General features: G+C 45.1%; 1 pseudogene across 1 annotated transcript in view; it reads left to right on the top strand.

The window, feature by feature from the left end:
- Nucleotides 1–18,623, top strand: part of LOC147105170 (calcium/calmodulin-dependent protein kinase type 1D-like) — a 41,209-nt pseudogene extending 22,586 nt beyond the window's left edge. Inside the window, exons 8-13 of the transcript XR_015081768.1 lie at nucleotides 4,283–4,395; nucleotides 7,631–7,709; nucleotides 9,339–9,426; nucleotides 12,191–12,654; nucleotides 15,783–15,859; nucleotides 17,292–18,623. The product of XR_015081768.1 is annotated as a calcium/calmodulin-dependent protein kinase type 1D-like (transcript). The remainder of the gene's footprint in view (nucleotides 1–4,282; nucleotides 4,396–7,630; nucleotides 7,710–9,338; nucleotides 9,427–12,190; nucleotides 12,655–15,782; nucleotides 15,860–17,291) is intronic.
- Nucleotides 18,624–19,011: the final 388 nt, after the last annotated feature.

Genomic DNA, 19,011 nt, shown 5'->3' with positions numbered 1-19,011 from the left:
AAGAATTTTCCCGTAAAATCCACTTTAAAAAAAGCAGTATTGTTTCCAAAAGATATAACTCAAATGATAATGGAAAGAAGCCAAAATGAACAACGCTAACAGTGAAAACATTCTTTATTTGGATGTCAAAATATTACTGAAGAATAACCAAGAATACAAAATTAGTACAGTGCATATTCACCTAAACCCTCCGCAGCCGGAAATACTGCCTCAAATACCTCAGTACTTTTGACACTTTCAGTTTTGTGGTCTCTGTATAGCTTACATTTCACCTTTTGGGTAGAATATGTTAGTTTTTCAGATCTTCACTGTTCTTAGTACTTTTCTAACATAGTAAAGATAGTCCAGCAGACTACCCAAGGTTTTTTTTAAGCTCGAAAATAAAGGCCGAGATTTTCTGGGGGTCAGCGGGAGCGATCAGTGGCGGGTCAGGTGGGAAAGTGTTTTTTCCCCCAGCGGACCAGGGCCCCACTGTGAACCCGCTGGCACGTGCCTTTCCCCGATGTTGGGTCTGTCAGCGCTGAGCAGACCCGACACGCTGCGGCGGGGGACCCATTCAGGTAATTATGACCTTGTTTAGAGATGATTAAGAACACATTTCAGCTCACCTTTTGATTTTACATGCTCGCCCATGGGGTCCTCGCTGCTCGGGGATCACGTCTGTTAAGCTGAGGCGGGAGGTCAGTGGCCATTGAATCAGCTGTTGAGTTGACAGCTTCAAATGTAAAGTAAAAGCTCCCACCTTACAGAGATATCTTCCCTCAGTTCACAAGCTCTTCCTCACTGCATTTCCACAACAGATTCACCATGCTGCAAGTCTTTACACAAGTCTCCATCCAGTCTGACCTCATTACCTCTCCCACCATTGACAGATCGCTTCTGTCATCTCTACTTCACCTGCCATCTATTCCATCAGCATGGGTGCCCTTGATACTCTCTCAGCTTGGTCCTCAGAATCCCACCATGATCAGCCCCAACACCAGCAACACCAGGCACGCCAGCAGCACTAACAACACCAACCTTCTCCGCAATCAACTGATGCTGCACAGGACACAGGGCATCAGCACCTGACCGCATTGCTGCCTGGGAGGCCAGGGAGGGCCTCACCATGGCCAGATTTACTTCGCTTGATGCTGTACACCCTGGCTGGCACATGATGTGTCAGGTTGGCCCCACCCCACACCAACACCATAAAGCATCCCTACAATGTCCAAGCCATTCCTTTCACACTCATCAGCATTGTTGGGGGGGGAGGGGTTACCGTACCGTTATGTCTCACTATTCACTGCAACTCACTAAGCCACTTCCAAAGGTGCACACAAATCTGTCCAAGAACGTAAAGTGTTGAAAATAAAGATTTCAATGTTTGACACCACATTAACAGAAACTTTACATGAGCATTGCATAAAACACCCAGTTGCCTACCCTTTTGTGTTGTTACTTGGTATGATTGCACTAGGATGAGGGTGAGGGGCGGCTAGTGAGATGGGGATTGATAATATAGATAGAGCGGGGTGGGTGGAGGTGCAAGGTAAGTTGGTGTGAGTAAGGATGTGCAGGAGTAGGGTAGGGAAGGCAGATTGATGGGGATGTGATGAGTGGCACAGCAGGATGAGGTTGAGTGTGGCTTTGTACTAATGTTTTGTAATCTACTGAGATCATTGAAAGGTTTGTGGCACTGCACCCAGGTCCTCCTGACCACATCCCTGCTTGTGCCCTCCTGTGCAATCTGCAACCAGGCTGCGTTGATCTCCTGGGGAGGTCTCTTCTGCCCATTGGAAGGGAAGAGGACCTCCCTGTGTGCTGTGACTCCCTCCAGGGAGTCATGGGAGAGCCTGGGTGCAGCTCTGTGCCTTTGTGCAGTCATTGTCAGTGTTTGCAGCACCTCAATGCTGTAGAACACTGACAGCACAAATGTCAAAATAAATTTGACCATGGTCCCTTTAAGGAAACCGGCTGATGACGGGTCATGAAATGACGTCACCAGACCCGCATCCTCTAATTGGCTGGGAAATGCGCTGGGCGGGCTTAACAAGCCCCATCAAGGGAAATGAATTTCAGACAGCGGGCTGGAGACAGCAGCGGGGTCGGGACCCGCCACCGACGTCGCCAGCCACGGACTCGCTATAGTCAGCAAAATCGTGGCCAAAGTTTAAAAAAAATTAAATTATAAAACGTTGTCTCAGTTCCAGCCAAGGTGAAACGAGCCTCTGCATCCTGCAATCACTGCCTTCAGACAGAGCCACACACTGTTGCAAAATTTGAATTGCACTCAAATCAGAGATTTCAAAGTGGAGTTATACTGAACCTCATGGTGTGAAAACTAGAAATTCCAGTATACCAGCCCTAAAGCATTTCATTTACCGAGCTCTGCTTAGGTGCGGCATTTTCCTAATTGTACGAAACTAACATGATGGTCACAAAGCAAATATGCAACTTGCGCAAGTTTACTGCAGCCTACACCCATCACTGACCTTTCCTGACGTAGATATAGATTGAGTTGTAAGTTGGGTGCAATGTAGCATTGAGATGTCAATTTAGAAAATCAGACTATAAGGCTGATATTTAAAATTGTGGGGTTGGGAGTTGGGGGTAATTTTAACCTAACTTGTCCGGCAGGAAGCTGACGGGATTGGATCAGGATTGAAGTCAATGGAAAGTAAAATTGAGTGGAGTGCAAAACAGGCACCCGATCCAGTCCTGTCAGTGGCGGGTGGTCAGGTTATAATTACTCCCCTAGATTTTGAAACATTAAGCAGTTCCAATATTTTTTATTCATTCATGGGATGTGGGCATCACTGGCAAGGCCAGCATTTATTGCCCATCCCTAATTGCCCTTGAGGTGGTGGTGAACTGCCTTCTACAGAGGGCAGTTAAGAGTCAACCACATTGCTGTGTGTCTGGAGTCACATATAGGCCAGCCCAGGTAAGGACAGCAGTGAACCAGATGGGTTTTTACAACAATCTGATAGCTTCATAGTTACCATTACTACCTTTTTATTCCAGATTTATTTAATTAACTGAATTTAAATTCCAGCTGTCATGGTGGGATTTAAACTCACATCTGCTGAATCATTAGTCCAGGCTCTCACTGAGATTACTAGCCCAGTGACATTACCACTATGCTACCGTTGAGAATACAAGTGAGAATCAGGCTGAATATAGAAAGTTCAGAGGGGACGTGAAAAACAAAATAGGAAGGCAAAGAGAGCCCGGCACTAGTCCAGTAACATAGAAGATAGGAGCAGGAGTAGGCCATTCGGCCCCTCGAGCCTGCTCCGCCATTCAATGTGATCATGACTGATCATCCAAATTCAGTACCCCGTCCCTGCTTTCTCCCCATATCCCTTGATCCCTTTAGCCTTAAGAAATATATCCAACTCCTTCTTGAATATATTTAATGAATTGGCCTCTACTGCCTTCTGTGGTAGAGAATTCCACAGGTTCACTACTCTCTGGGTGAAGAAATTCCTCCTCATTTCTGTCCTAAATGGCATACCCTTTATCCTTAGACTGTGACCCCTGGTTCTGGACTCCCCGACCATCGGGAACACCCTTACTGCATCTAGTCTGTCCAGCCCTGTCAGAATTTTATAAGTTTCAATGAGATCCCCTCTCATTCTTCTAAACTCCAGCGAGTACAAGCCCAATCGACCCAATCTCTCCTCATATGTCATTCCTGCCATCCCAGGTATCAGCTTGGTGAATCTTCGCTGAACTCCTTCCATGGCAAGAACATCCTTCCTCAGATAAGGCGACCAAAACTGCACACAATACTCAAGATGTGGTCTCACCAAGGCCCTGTACAACTGCAGCAAGACATCCTTGTTCCTGTACTCAAACCCTCTTGCTACGAAGGCCAACATACCATTTGCCTTCTTAACCGTCTGCTGCACCTGCGTGCTTACCTTCAGCGACTGGTGCACAAGGACACCCAGGTCTCGTTGCACTTCCCCTTCGCCCAATCTATTGCCATTCAGATAATAATCTGCCTTCCTGTTTTTGCCACCAAAGTGGATAACCTCACATTTATCCACGTTATTTTGCATCTGCCATGCTTCTGCCCAATCACCCAACCTGTCCAAATCATCCTGGAGTTTCTCGGCATCCTCCTCACAGCACACACGCCCACCCAGCTTTGTGTCGTCTGCAAATTTGGAGACAGAACCACTAAGCTACCGTACACCACAATATGTCACATCATGTGACTACCATGGTCATGATTCTGGCACAGGCAACCATCCAGAGGATTCAGACTAACAATTCTGTTTTATTTTCATAGGTTGTGTGGTTACCCTCCTTTCTATGAAGATACTGACACTAGGTTGTTTACATGAATTTCAAAGGCTGACTATGAGTTTGACTCCCCATTCTGGGATGATATATCTGAGCAAGGTGTGTGAGCAACAGAAGTAAAGGGTGTATATAGCTTAATACATTAAGTGACTCTCATCTACTAGCCCAACGCTGAAGGATATTTTGAATGGGCTGTAAAGATCAGGTTTGCAAATTATCCACCGTGCCTGAAGGTATATTCTGTCAGTGCCATAGTTTAAGGATTTAAACCTTTATTTAAATAATTTCATGAGGACTTACATTTTGTACATAGTGAAACTTTACAGTACATGACACCTTGCATTGAATATCCTCTGCTGTACCCATGAGAGTTTTACCCTGGTATTACCAAGCTGCTTTGATACTGCCTCCTGGGGCTTGGGAGAGTGATTGGACTGTGCTGCTCTCCCGCATTTCCCAGTCGATACCCCAGAGGGCTGTGGATGCTCAGTCGCTGCTTGTACTCAAGACTGAGATCGCTAGATTTTTAGACACTAAGGGAACCGAGGGATATGGGGATAGGGCGGGAAAGTGGAGCTGAGGTAGAAGATCAGCCAGGATCTTATTGAATGGTGGAGCAGGCTCGAGCGGCCGTATGGCCCAGTCCTGCTCCTATTTCTCAGGTTCTTATGATAGCCAGCTGGTCTTCCTGTTAACCAGCTGCCCTGTGGGGCCTGTTATTTAGAGTATGTGCATGACAGATTGGCTAGTTGCCATGTGCAAAGTCCAGACATCATGACGTGGCATCTCGACACCGCTAACAATGGGGCATCCCTGCCTCCGAAGCAGCGTGTTTACTGGGCCATAGAAACATAGAAGATAGGAGCAGGAGTAGGCCATTCGGCCCCTCGAGCCTGCTCCACCATTCAATGAGATCATGGCTGATCATCCAAATTCAGTACCCTGTTCCTGCCTTCTCTCCATATCCCTTGATCCCTTTAGCCTTAAGAAATATATCCAACTCCTTCTTGAATATATTTAATGAATTGGCCTCCACTGCCGCCTTTGGCAGAGAATTCCACAGGTTCACCACTCTCTGGGTGAAGAAATTCCTCCTCATCTCTGTCCTAAATGGCTTACCCCTTATCCTTAGACTGTGACCCCTGGTCCTGGACTCCCTGACCATCGGGAACATCCTTCCAGCATCTAGTTTGTCTAGTCCTGTTAGAATTTTATAAGTTTCGATGAGATCCCCTCTCATTCTTCTAAACTCCAGCGAGTACAAGCCCAATCGACCCAATCTCTCCTCATATGTCATTCCTGCCATCCCAGGTATCAGCTTGGTGAATCTTCGTTGCATTCCTTCCATGGCAAGAACATCCTTCCTCAGATAAGGCGACCAAAACTGCACACACTACTCAAGATGGGCCATGGGAGACCGGCTGACAGCAGTCGGGAAGATGCTGCTGAAAAGGGGCCTCCTGGCCGCCAGCCTTAAAATAACCAGTAAATTTATCTTAATGCTGCCACCGGAAGCACGAGACTTTCACTCTGAAAGCTGCTGCCATAAAACAATATAAAAACGGCTATAAACAGTCTGTGGATCCTGTGTGTGCTGTTCAAAGTTCTTCAGATTACGCACATGCTATAGGGTCAAAGCACCTGAAGGGCACAACAACCCACCAAAAGTATTTCTGATTTCAAAATAATCTGTGAATGTAACCACCTCACGCTTGAGAAGGCATTTGAGTGTAAAAGCAATGTATCCTTTATGTTTGATATCATCAATTCAGGGCAGGGCAAACACTCTGAGAGCAGAATGGACAGATCCAGGCGAATCGACATTTTATTATTTTAATTATACTTGCACAGTGTAAGTAAGATTAATGCAGCACTCTCCTCCAGTGGTGTGTCCGGCACACTTACCAGGTCACTGCGCTGGATTGCCCAGTAATAGTGCTATTCGCTGATAGAAAAATGAAATGAAATGCACTGAAAAAATATCCAAACAAATTAAAAGGGGTTAAAACCTCACGAAAGGAAGTGAAAATTTGGAAAAAATTTTTTTGCATGAAGTATGGAATTCCTGTTCATTCAGAGGAATAGAAGTAAATACAATGTCAACTGCTGGAAAATAAATTTATATTTGAATTAGGACACGTATTTACCCATTTTGGCCTGCAATGACCTCAATGTGATTTACATTGCTGTTGCATCTTCCTTTTTTAAAAAGTGCTGCATCTGTTGGTGGCCTCTGTCTAGCGGAAGATACACAGGAATTTCCTGGGTCTACTCATTTCCATATCCATTGGTGTAGGCACTTCCGTAGTAATATAGGTCAAACAGGCAAAAATTCAGTTGTGCCCCCTTTGGGGTGCTAGTGCCCCATAAAAGTTAGCGCCCCACGCCCAAAATTCAATGGTAGCACCCCCCAAGAGGAAAGCGGGCCACTACTGGAAGGGCCCCCCTCCCTCTTGGGGTGCTACCAGGGAATATCGTGGCACTACGTGCCACTGCGCCACGTCGCGCCACAGTACGGCAGGCCTTCCTCCCCTTATTAAAGGGGAGAGGCCTTGCGCAGCGTGACCTGGGGCCCAGCTGGGCCACCAGGGAGCGGGATGCCGGCAAAAGAGCCCAGCAGTCAAGAGGAGTGCCGGGCTGACGGATCACGGCCGGCACCCCGTGGGGGGATGGCAGAGGGGGCAGCTGCTGGCAGGTGGCCAGCAAAAAAAATGGCCGGCAGGCACCTCCCCTTTAATTATCGCCACCCCGGCCGCACGTACGCCCCCCTCACCCTGTTGGACACAGCGTCCGGTGGTAAGTCAGGGGGTGCGACCGAAGTTTGCGGCATGGGCGCGAGCGCGGCACTACGCACAGCGATGATGTCATCGCCGGAGGTGCCGCGCCACGGGGTGCTACCAGCTACCACCACCGCTAACCTCCTGCTGAATTTCATGGGAGGAGTTAGCGGTGCCACACCCAGGCGCTAGTTGCTTTGCGCCCCGTTGGCGCCCTCAACGGGAGCCACAAAGCAACCGAACTTTGCCCCCAGAGTATATATGTCAAGGTTTGTGGAGTGTGTTAACGTGCTAGAAAATGATCCACCTTTCTTCAAGAATTGAGCTGTTTCTTGGACTGACCTACCCAATACATTGACAGAGTTTCCGGCACAGACACGATGGGTCGAATGGCCTCCTTCTGTGCTGTAAATGTCTATGATTCTATGAATGCAGCGAAATACAAAAAGACACTGTCAGTAACCTTTATTAACACGCTGGAGACATATATAAAATGCTGTTGTCTTATTACAAACTGTGTTGTTTTTTCATTTCTCTTTTCTCATTTCCTAAAACAGCGAAAGCCTTTATCAGGCACTTGCTAGAGAAGGACCCAAAAAAGAGCTTCACATGTGAGCAGGCTCTGCAGCATCCCTGGTAAAGGCAACTATTACATGACGGCTTTGAACCAGTGTGAACTGTTTTAATTTCACTAAAGTACAGTGCGAAAAAGAACTGTGTTGGACAAGAGAAAAAAATAAAATCAATATCACATATTAAAATTGTGGGGCATTAATATAGACTTTCAGTTATTAGAAATTGCTTTGTGAATCTCTGTGAAGCTACATGTGAATTATGGGACTTTCCCAATCATATAAAAATGATAACACAGTATTTATGTAGAATATATTAAGAATTCAATCTCTGATGGGGGTGCAGTGGTTCAGTTGTTGGTCCTAATTAGAACTGTGTGTTTTGCACCAACTGCAATTTGTGTGGAGTTCCTGAAGCTCCACAAAGATTTGTGTTTCATAGAAGTGATCCACCATCTATATAGAACACATCTATGAAATACATTGGCTCCCTCAAACATTGTGACTTTATATGAAGGGTGACATTGAGGGAAGACAGGAGTGTGGTGAAGGCTTTGAGAATTGAGGTGTCGGGTTTTTTTAATACATTTTTGTGATGTGGGCATCGCTGGCAAGGCCCATCCCTAGTTGCCCTTGAGAAGGTGGTGGTGAGCCTTCTTGAGCCGCTGCAGTCCGTGTTGTGAAGGTACTCCCACAGTGCTGTTAGGTTGGGAGTTCCAGGATTTTGACCCAGCGACGATGAAAGATCGGCGATATACTTCCTTGTCCTTCTAGGTGGAAGAGGTCACGGGTTTGGGAGGTGCTGCCGAAGAAGCCTTGGCGAGTTGCTGCAGTGCGTCTTGTAGATGGTACACACTGCAGCCATGGTACGCTGGTGGTGAAGGGAGTGAATGTTTAAGGTGGTGGATGGGGTGCCAATCAAGTGGACTGCTTTGTCCTGTATGGTGTTGAGTTTCTTGAGTGTTGTTGGAGCTGCACTCATCCAGGTAAGTGGAGAGTATTCCATCACACACCTTACTTGTGCCTTGTAGATGGTGGAAAGGCTTTGGGGAGTCAGGAGGTGAGACACTCGCCACAGAATACCTAGCCTCTGACCTGCTCTTGTTGCCGCAGTATTAATGTGGCTGCTCCAGTTAAGTTTCTGGTCAATGGTGACCCCCAGGATGTTGATGGAATCACTGGGATGAGTTGTGCTGTGCAGAAAATGAGGAAGAGAGAAGGGATGCCACCTCATGACCTCCATTTAGTGCCAATACAGTCAGATTGGTTTGTCTTACTTTGTTTTTGACATAACTTGTTGCAGAGGTCCTGAGGTATGGGTGGTAATAACTGCACATGATGAGGTTGTGTGGGGTTTTAGCAATGACCTGGACACTACTGTGTGGCTACACAAAAGAGCAATAAATACAACTGAGAAACTGAAGGAAGGAAGGGTATTTGCAGTGGGCTTGTGAACATCAGTAGTGCGAACCCTGACCCCACACCCTCCCAAAGTAGTAAATATTGCAAAAGCTTACACCAACTTTGCAAAGAGTACAAGCTGAAAAAGAAAACTCTAATAAGCCCGACATGTGGGAGAAATGTTGATTAAGAAGTAGATCAGTTGATTCTTGGTCACAATGGTAATTTGCTGCCCTGTGATCTCACGACTCACCTACGTGCTGAACTTTTCTTCCTCTTTGTCTCTCGACAGGATTGCAGAGAACACCACTCCACATCGTGATATCTATCATTCTATCAGCGTTCAGATTACAAAGAACTTTGCAAAAAGTAATTGGAGGGTGAGTCCGACTGGAATGTGTTTCAAAACTGTCACTGAACTTGCCAGTGCTTTGGGCTTGCTGATGTTTATTACACAAAACTAGTACATGTACTATACTCATTTTATAACTTTTATATCCTTTCAGCCTTTATATGCAATTCAGAAAATATTAGAATCAATATTTTGTTATGCTATTACTTTAATGCGATCTGTGCTAAAATAATAAACAGGCTGTAGTTGGTCTTCCAACTGGATAATGTGATTAAGAGTAGAACGCATCCTAATTTACTATAATTACAGTTTAAACATAGCACATGGAGGTTGTGGAAAGGGCACAGCTTGTGTGTTGAAATCAGAATGAGCCTTATTGGTGAAGAAGCAGTTGGAAATGGAAAAGCTATGTTTTAGGTAATTCAAAAAAGAATTGTAGATTTAAATCAAATCAAATCAAAAAATCAAATCAACTTTTATTGTCATTGTTAGTGCACAAGTGCAGTACAACGAAATGTAGGCTTGCGGCTCCCGAGAGTGTACATTTAGATTAAGACATTTAAACATTCAACATACATTTGGCTTGTAATACATTAACATAAACATAACCATAATAAAGTACATTGGCAGATGTGCAGGCTTTCGAGTTTATTTGTGGAGTTCAGTAGGATGACAGCCCTGGGAAAGAAGCTGTTCCTAAATCTGGTCGTACGGGTACGAATGCATCTGTAGCGTCTCCCAGATGGCAGGAGGGCGAACAGACTGTGGCTGGGGTGGGTAGGGCCTTTGATGATGGACCGTGACCTCCGTAAACAGCGTTTCTGGTATATGTGCTCTATGGTCGGTAGCCGGGTGCCGGTAATGCGTTGGGCAGTTTTGACTACCCGCTGCAGGGCTTTCCGGTCATAGTAGCTACAGCTGCCATACCATACTGTGATACAGTTTGTCAGGATGCTCTCTATTGTGCAGCGGTAAAAGTTAGAGAGGATCAGGGGTGACAGGTTACATCCCTCCAGCCTCCTTAGGAAATATAGGCGCTGCTGGGCCTTCTTCACCAGAGAGGAGGTATTGAGGGACCAGGAGAGGTCTTCCGTGATGTGGACTCCGAGGAACTTAAAGCTGTCCACCCTTTCCACCACAGCCCCATTGATGTGGCTGGGGGTGTGACTTCCGCCTTTAGACTTCCTGAAGTCCACAATGATTTCTTTGGTTTTCTTGATGTTAAGGGCCAGGTTGTTATTGGCGCACCACTTCACGAGATGCTGGACCTCCTCCCTGTAGGCTGACTCATCGTTGTTGGTGATCTGGCCTACTACCGTGGTATCATCTGCAAACTTGATGATGGTGTTGGAGCCATGAACAGCCACACAGTCGTGGGTGAAGAGGGAGTAGAGGAGGGCGCTCAGCACACATCCTTGTGGGGCCCCCGTGTTCAGGGTCGGGGGGGGGGAGGGGTGGTTACCTAATTTGACAGACTGGGGTCTGTTTGTTAGGAAGTCCAGGGTCCAGTTGCAGGCTACGAGGATGAATTTCCCAAGGTTGACACCGTAACTTCAGTGGAAGATCCATTTACGCCTGTAAGTGGGACTTCTGCTGAGGTCACAGCGGCAAAATGGGAGGAGCCCTGAGGAAATTCACTCCCATTATGTTGCATTTAAAGTAAATTGTTTGAAAACAGGCAGCTAGCTTGGAATGCCAGAAGGGCGAATTCACTGTGGTATTTCGAAACATGGAAATTTTAACACAGGTGGAGGTTACTGGGACCTTCTTACCTGCACTGAAATTTTAGGCCACTTTCGGCAGCTGGTTTTACACAGTCCCATTTTCCTGCTTTCTCCCCATACCGTTTTATACTCTCATAACCCGGTATCTTTTTAAATGCTGTGATCAATTTAGCATCAATCTCTGCTGGTGACAAAGCATTTCTCACCCTTGTATGAAAAAGGTTCTTCCAATATCTCTGTAGTATTATATAAGAGCATTTGATTAATGCAGTCTGTATCCGCTGGGTATTTCCTCCGAGCTGCTCCTGCTCCGTCACCATAACTTTGCCAGAAGTGTGGCAAAAACCCCACTTATACGTGTAATTGGGTTTCCACCGGACTTCCGGCGATGCTACGATGAAGGAATGGGAGCAGCTCTGAGGAAATCCCTGGCCATAGATTTCAATGACATTGCAACACAAATGAAAACCATTTGGCCCACTGTGCTGGTGCCATGCTTTAATGACAAGTGCTGATGATGTAATGGGAAGCTTATTTGGAAGAGTTAATAAGCATAACTGTGAGAAAGCACTGAATACGTACACAAGCGCATAGAAACATACACACACACACTGATCCTAACTCGCACCAAGTCCCATTCACCCATCACTCCTGTGCTCGCTGACCTACATTGGCTCCCAGTCCACCAACGCCTCAAATTTAAAATTCTCATCTTTTGTTCAAATCTCTCCCTGGCCTCGCTCCGCCCTATCTCTATAAGTTCCTGCAGCCCTACAACTCTCTGAGAACTCCGCGACTCTCCAATTCTGGCCTCTTCTGCATCCCCCACTCCCTTTGCCCCACCGCTGGCGGCCGGGGCCTTCAGCTGCCGAGGTCCTAAGCTTTGGAGTTCCCTCCCTAAACCTCTCCGCCTCCCTACCTCCATCTCCTCCTTTAAGACACTCCTTAAAATCTACCTCTTTGACCAAGTATTTGCTCACCTGTCCTAATTCTTCCTTGGCAGAAGTACCTCATGCCAGTCTCTATTTCTATACGTTTGTGACTTATCCGATCTCTTTCTTCCCTCAGCGAGTTATCAACGCTGCAGTAATTGTGAACCACATGAAGAAGTTGAAATTAGCTTCAGAACAGAACTCACAGGCGAGCACCTGCGATTGCCACCAGGGTGACTCCCAACGGTCCTGTTTACAGATTTCTAAGAATCTGCTGCAAGAGGGATTCAGGCTGCATTCAGCTCCAAATCTTTCAACAAATGGGCCAGCACCGCTGGTGACAAACAAAGTTGTCAATCAGAGCACTAAAGCAAACCCCATTGCGAAGGAACCTCCCCACCAAAGGACGAATGAGAGCGCATTGGTCTGTGAGGCGTCGGATGTGAAAGAAAGTGATGGACCATCCACACAGGACATGGCCGCTAGCTGTGCAGTAAATAGCAACGCACACATTGGGACTACTGAGAAAAGAAAGCAGGCAGAGGTTTCTAGTGCCACAATCAAAGCTCTTCAACCAAGTGGAGTCAATACTCAAAACCAGTATGTAGTGCAATTTTCAACCTTATCATTCAAAATGTAAAAGGGCTTCTTTTAGGGGCATTGATTTTATTAGAGTACAGGGTGTGTGTGATAATGGGGTACCAGTCTGAGGCACAGGCCCCACCCTCTACTTTGCAGGTTGTAGCTGCCTCTCCAGAGGAGGTTTCTGGGCTCCGCTCAGTGCCCCTCCCCCCAACACTCAACCACTTCTACACTGGGAAAGATAAATGAGAGGGAGATTCCTCCAGGTGTTACCTAACACCTTCTGGTGATTAGCTGATGGTTGCCACTAGCAGAAGCCTGGGATTCGGTCATCCACTTGCTCTCTTGTTTGCAGCAAGTACACGATGATAAAATAAAGGGATTTCACGCCAATACAACAATTATTCATTTGCTCGACACTGTCTCTCTCCAAAAACATGGGCCCAAAACTTGCGATCGGAGGCTTCCTGACCTGTAAAAAAAATCTACGCATTTACCTGGTGGCCCGGGTGATCCTGGGCCTCTCTGGATCCGCGCAGGCAGAAGCCCACGTATCCCAGGGGTGCATGCGGTTCGCAAGCCTCCCTGGGATCACATGGGCTGGCCCAACCAATAAAAGAAGGGAATCCCCATTCATACTTATGGGAGTTGCGTATGTACGGAACTCCTATAAGTATGAACGGGGATCACGTAAAAAATACACGAACACATGAAATATATATATTTTTAAATTACATATTTAAAATTAATTAAAATGACATTTAATTAAATATTTTAAACAAAAATTAAATTTTTGGGAAAAAAAAGTTTATAGGCTAAAAATTGAGTAGCGCCCCAAGGGGCGCTGGAACTTGAGTGGTTGCATCCCAAGGGGGAAGCGGGGCGCTACTGGAAGCGCCCCGCATCCCTCTTGGGGCGCATAGCGTCCGGCGGTAAGTCAGGGGGCGCTCCCGAAGATCGTGGCCGGGGCGTGAGCAGGGCGCTGCACCCGCCAATGACGTCATCGCCAGCGGCGCAGTGCCGCAGGGTGCTACCGGTTAGCGCCACCACTAACCTCCCGCTGAATTTTGCGGGAGGTGTGGGCAGTGCAGCGCCCGGGCGCTAGTTGGTTTGCGTCCCGTTAGCGCCCTCTTAAGGCGCTAACGGGAGGCGCAACCAACTGAATTTTTCCCCCTATATGTTTTAACAGGGCTAAAAATAAACTTACCTTATTGGACAGGGTCTTTAATGTATAAATGAGTGATAAAATTTTATTTTTCTATTTTTTAAAACTCTTATACTGGTAAAAGCTGGCCTTTTACCAGGTGTAAGAATTTCACAGGCATTCAGTGGGCGGAAGTTGGGCAAATAGCGCAACTCTCCACCCGCAGAGGCCCATCTCCTGGGGATGCGGAGGACCCGTCAAGAAGATTCTTGACAGATTGCAAGTTCCGGGTTTTAGTGCTTGCGTTTCGTATGCCTAAACCCGGAACTTGCGCGGCCCCTACGGGCGATTACACACCTCGTACGCACCCGTAGGGGGTCGCAAAATACGGCCCATGGAAAAGTATACTTAAAATGAATCTTTTAACAAATATTTTTGTGTACCGTATATAGAAAAATTACACAAGGAACACAAAAACACTAACGTGCTACAATGGTGCAGTTTAGGAGTGTTCTGTTTTGAGTAGAGGGAACTTTACTGTGCATCTAGCCGTACAATACTTGATCAGGAGTATTTGATGCTGAAACCAAGTGCCAGATGAATTCTTTGCTCTTCACCCTTGCTGAACATGAAAAAAATTACATCCAAAATGTTATAAATGTTACATAGACGTTTAGGAAACACATACACCTACTATCTATATAATATTATAGTCCTGCGTATAGCGTGCACTTCCTAAAAGTGTCACACTTACTCTCCGTAATAATTTCCCATCACACTTTGTTGATAAAACCCTTATTGTTATGAAACAGCAGATGTCCGACTCATCATAGGCACAGGAGAGCTGCTGGTACCTTCAAGTTATAATTCAATAGTTAATCATTTGAAAAGATTTGGAGAATTAAGGTAGAACCCATACATTGTTTCATTTCATCAAATTACTCAAGTACTGCACTGAAAAAGTCCAGATTGTCCTGGAAACATAAAGACCAAAAGCCCAATTAGTCTGTCCACTATCTAAAATAGAACATAATATAAAAACAACAAGTAGGCAAATTGGCTGCTAACTTTCTATGGCCATTTGCCATTTCTTTATGTTATCTAATAGATTTGCATGAACTCACGGATGTCTACAAGGAGCTAATTGCCCAGTTCACTGTTAAATCTAGGCCTCCATTCAGGCTAGCATGACCAAACTTTCAGGATTCGTATTTGGATTGAAGAGGTAAAGTGGAGTAAGTAATGATGCTAAGCCCCTAATATCTTCAGCGTACTTTGTGTCTACTAAATGTGCTAGTGACATTTAGTGGCAGATCATCAATACTGTGCCAACCGTTTCTTTATTATATTGGAAGTTTTCCAGATTGGACCTCTTTAATCAGGTTAGAACGCCAACAATCATTGGGCACATGGGCACGGCTAATACTCAAGATGGCTACCTTCCTGACCGCAGAGATTTTATTTCATAGGTTTGTTGTGTAAGGAAAAGTACATTTGCATCAAAATCAAACAAAAGAAAAGGTGCCTGAAGAGCTCATATCTGCAGTATCATGAATTTTGAAGGAATACTAGGAATCCAGATTGAACCAAGTTTGACATAATACGTGATTTATTATCATAGTTTTAACAATTATCACTTCCCAAAATCCCTGAACTAATTCATTTTGTGTCCATTTGTTTGGATCACATGTTCACTGATTTCACCCGGTCCTCAGGTGTTTTCCTCAGGCAAAAAATAATCATCTCAAAATACTGATACAATTTTCAAAGAACTATTAAAACCATCATAATGCAGTGGTACAGAAATATATTAGCACAGACTAGTTGCGGAAGGACTCAAATTATTTGGGTTGTGCTTCTCCTAGAAGCTGCCCATTGTCTACCAATTCACTGAGTTATCAGTTCAAAGTTAGTGATGGAATGTGAAGTATGTCTGACTAAAATGTTGAATAATAGGTTTAAAAAAAAAAAAAATCATCTACATCTTTCATTTTCTTGACAGAGCAACTTTATGTCAAATTATGATCCCAAAGAAATGGCATAACATTCAGCAGGGCACCATCACACAGACGGGGGGGGGTGCTTGATTATGTAACTCATGCCATTGGAACGCGTTTGGCTATCTTCAGGCATCAGTAAGTAATTAAAGTTGTGATGCGGTACACAAACAAGGGAAATCACAACTGTTTCTATCGTGAAGTCAGGAAAAATAAAAGAAATACATCTTAAATCACAAAATGAAGGGGCAAGGACAGTGCCTACAGTGCTTAGAGCATTTGACTCGAGTTTGAATGTCGATCTTGACTGATATTCTCAGTCACGTTTCCCTCAAGGGGCGGCTTTATCAAACTCATTCATCTTGTCTAGGGGTGTCAGAAAATCTTGCAGAGGGAGGAATAGAATGTGTCTGCACTGTTCAAATGCACTGTGTGACAGGCTAACTATGCAAAGATATTGAAACCAAGTACAGGCATATCTATGGCGGGGGGATGGTGCGGTTGGGGAACCTTTCTTCCTCAGTAAAGAGGGAGAAGGGAGCAAAGAATAAGAGAAAAAAAGTGCCATGATCTGAGGGAGCAATCCAACCTCTTTATGGGGAAGGAGGATGATTTTTATTTTTTCTTACCATCATACTAAAGTCACTTGACAATCTGTCTTATCCCTTTATTCATTCCTGACTCCTGATGACCTAGGAAGTTGAATTTCCATGGGGGTTCACGCTGTTTCTGTGGATCTTCAGCCAGACGATCAAGGGAATCCCCACCGAGATTCAAACCCCTACCACCTTCAGATTAGTGGATGTTTTATGATTGTCACATTTGTTGCAATACTTTACATTCTTAAAATAAAGAAATGTCTTGAATGTAAATAAAATGTTATCTGCTTTAAGTTAACAATATTAATCTTGGTTTATATTTTGTGGATATAAAGATATCCATGATTTATATAATGACAATTGTGCAGTATAACGATTTATTGACCATACCTCTAAGTCAACCACATTTTAAGGTCCTATTAAAATAAAAACCCAATAGCGCCAATGGGATTATATGTTGATAATTCAGCCATTCAATAGTTGACTGCTTTATTTATCTTAACCCCCTTTTGCATCTCTCTAGGAGAGAGTTACATTTAAATATCAGTGTTAAATCTTTCATAATTCTTAGCATAAATAATACAAATACAGACAGGTATAGAGTGATTTACCCTAAGCTAAGAACTAATGCCATTTTACAAAGGCTGTTCTGAAGTTAGAAGAAAATGTTATTTGATCGAGCAGCTCTGTTAATGCAAAAGGGTTAAATTAACATGTTTTGCTATCAGTACATTACATTTTCCTAATAAGTTTTGTATTGCACACAATTGATACTGGCATCATGTATGTATGAGTGTGTGCAAGTAAGGACCTAGCTTCAGAAAATGTAAAAATGTTTGTAACTAATGTCCAATTTTATATGTTGTGCTAACTACTTGGAGTCTTTTTTTAAACAAACATTATTTTTTATACCAGGTGGAACAAGTGGCTGCTCAATAGTATCTGGTTTTCATGGAGAGAAAACAATTGCAAGCACATTACCATAAGAGAAGTTATTTCACAGAAATGGGAAAGGAGATGTTATGGTGGCGCACCTTGTGGCTGTTGCTCCTCATTGAGTTGGAGACCACTGAAGAGTGGGTCCAGATCAAATAGAAGAAAGCTATTGAAATGGGGCATTCCATTAATGGGTGCACAAGATTGCATTGGACTAGACTGAGTATAGCCAAGACGAGATTTAATGTAAAATCTTCTTCTAATTTTTAAGTTCTGCTTAATTTATTGTGAGAAATGTGTTTTATTGATTACTATCAGTACAGTAGCAGTATGGTTTCCTTCATCAACAGCAAAAAGTACATTTATGCTGAAACATGTCTAGCTTTCATTTTTTTTGCTTTTAATTAATAAAATAGTACATTTGTGTGGCATTCTCTATAAATGAATTGCATACACAACGAGATTCAGTGGGAGATTTAGTTCAATCAGTATTCAAAGAGATTGACTCACGGTAGCTTTGATGTCACAACTCATGAGGCAACAGAGAAACTTAGCATTGCTCACCTGGTGCATTGCAAGTATTCACAACTGCGTCGGGTACCATGCTACCTCTACAGAAAGGAGTCAGCCTACCAGCATTGTAATGAATTGAAAATATGGTGAAATGCTGACATTTCTATATACTTTTATTGTACTTATAGGCCTAGAAATTCAGTTGCGTTCGCCAGCCGCTAACGCCATAAGAGGGGTAGATTTGCAGCGCTAGGCACTTAGCGCCCGGGCGCAGAACGATCTGCGCCTACACCCAACTTCAGTTGACATTTAGCGCCGGCGCAAAGTGTTTGCGCCCGCTCAGCTGTGCGCGCAGCTTATGACGTAATTTCGTCGTGCAACGCTGTTTGTGCGCCCCAAACCGGAAATTCAGTGGCGCCTGGCCAATGTGGGCATGGCGCTGTTAAGAACTGTGAAGTGGAACGCAACAGAGGCCCTGTGGGCCTCGGGGAGCGCTAATTAAAGGGCACTTACACTGACCTATAAAGCCCAGCCATTTTGCTGCAATGACTTCAGTGCTTTGGATTTCTGGACAGAGACCAAGGAACAGAGCTTACTGATTTGGGACAACATAGGAGAGGTATTTTTGGCTTCTGGCCAGAGCTTGGAAATTTGAATCATTGTGATTTAGCTGTTTGCAAGTTTATTATGGGGGCTGTATGGGGTTCCAACCCTCAGTTCCAGCATTATGTGCGAAGGGCTCGCAGACGCTGTGTGAGAGGGCCAGCCATGCCTAGACGCAGAGGGGCCATCAGGCGTCGGCAACGTAGGCCTTACCCACTCAGGGAATACTGGCAGCAGGTGTCCTATCTCACCATGACTGCCGCGTATTGTGTTAAGAGGCTGCGCTTCAGAAGGGAGGTGGTTGCAGAGATCTGCCAGCTGCTTCACAGAGATCTGCGTCCACAGCTGATGTGCAGGACGTCTCTGTCGGTGGAAGCGAAGGTCACGGTGGCTCTGAACTTTTATGCAAGCGGCTCCTTCCAAGCCGCTGCTGGGGACATAGCGAACATCTCCCAGTTCGCCGCGCATCACTGCATCCGGCAGGTCACCGATGCCCTTTTCGCGAGGAGACACCAATTCATCTCCTTCCCCATGACCCTAGAGAGGCAGGAGCAGCGTGCAGTCAGATTTGGCAGGATCGCGG

Source organism: Somniosus microcephalus, chromosome 18 (assembly GCF_052327205.1).
Source record: "Somniosus microcephalus isolate GS21.2 chromosome 18, FLI_Smic_1.0, whole genome shotgun sequence".
Classification (NCBI taxonomy): domain Eukaryota; kingdom Metazoa; phylum Chordata; class Chondrichthyes; order Squaliformes; family Somniosidae; genus Somniosus; species Somniosus microcephalus.
The sequence above is the reverse complement of the archived record's forward strand: the minus strand, read 5'-3'. Positions and strand labels throughout refer to the sequence as shown.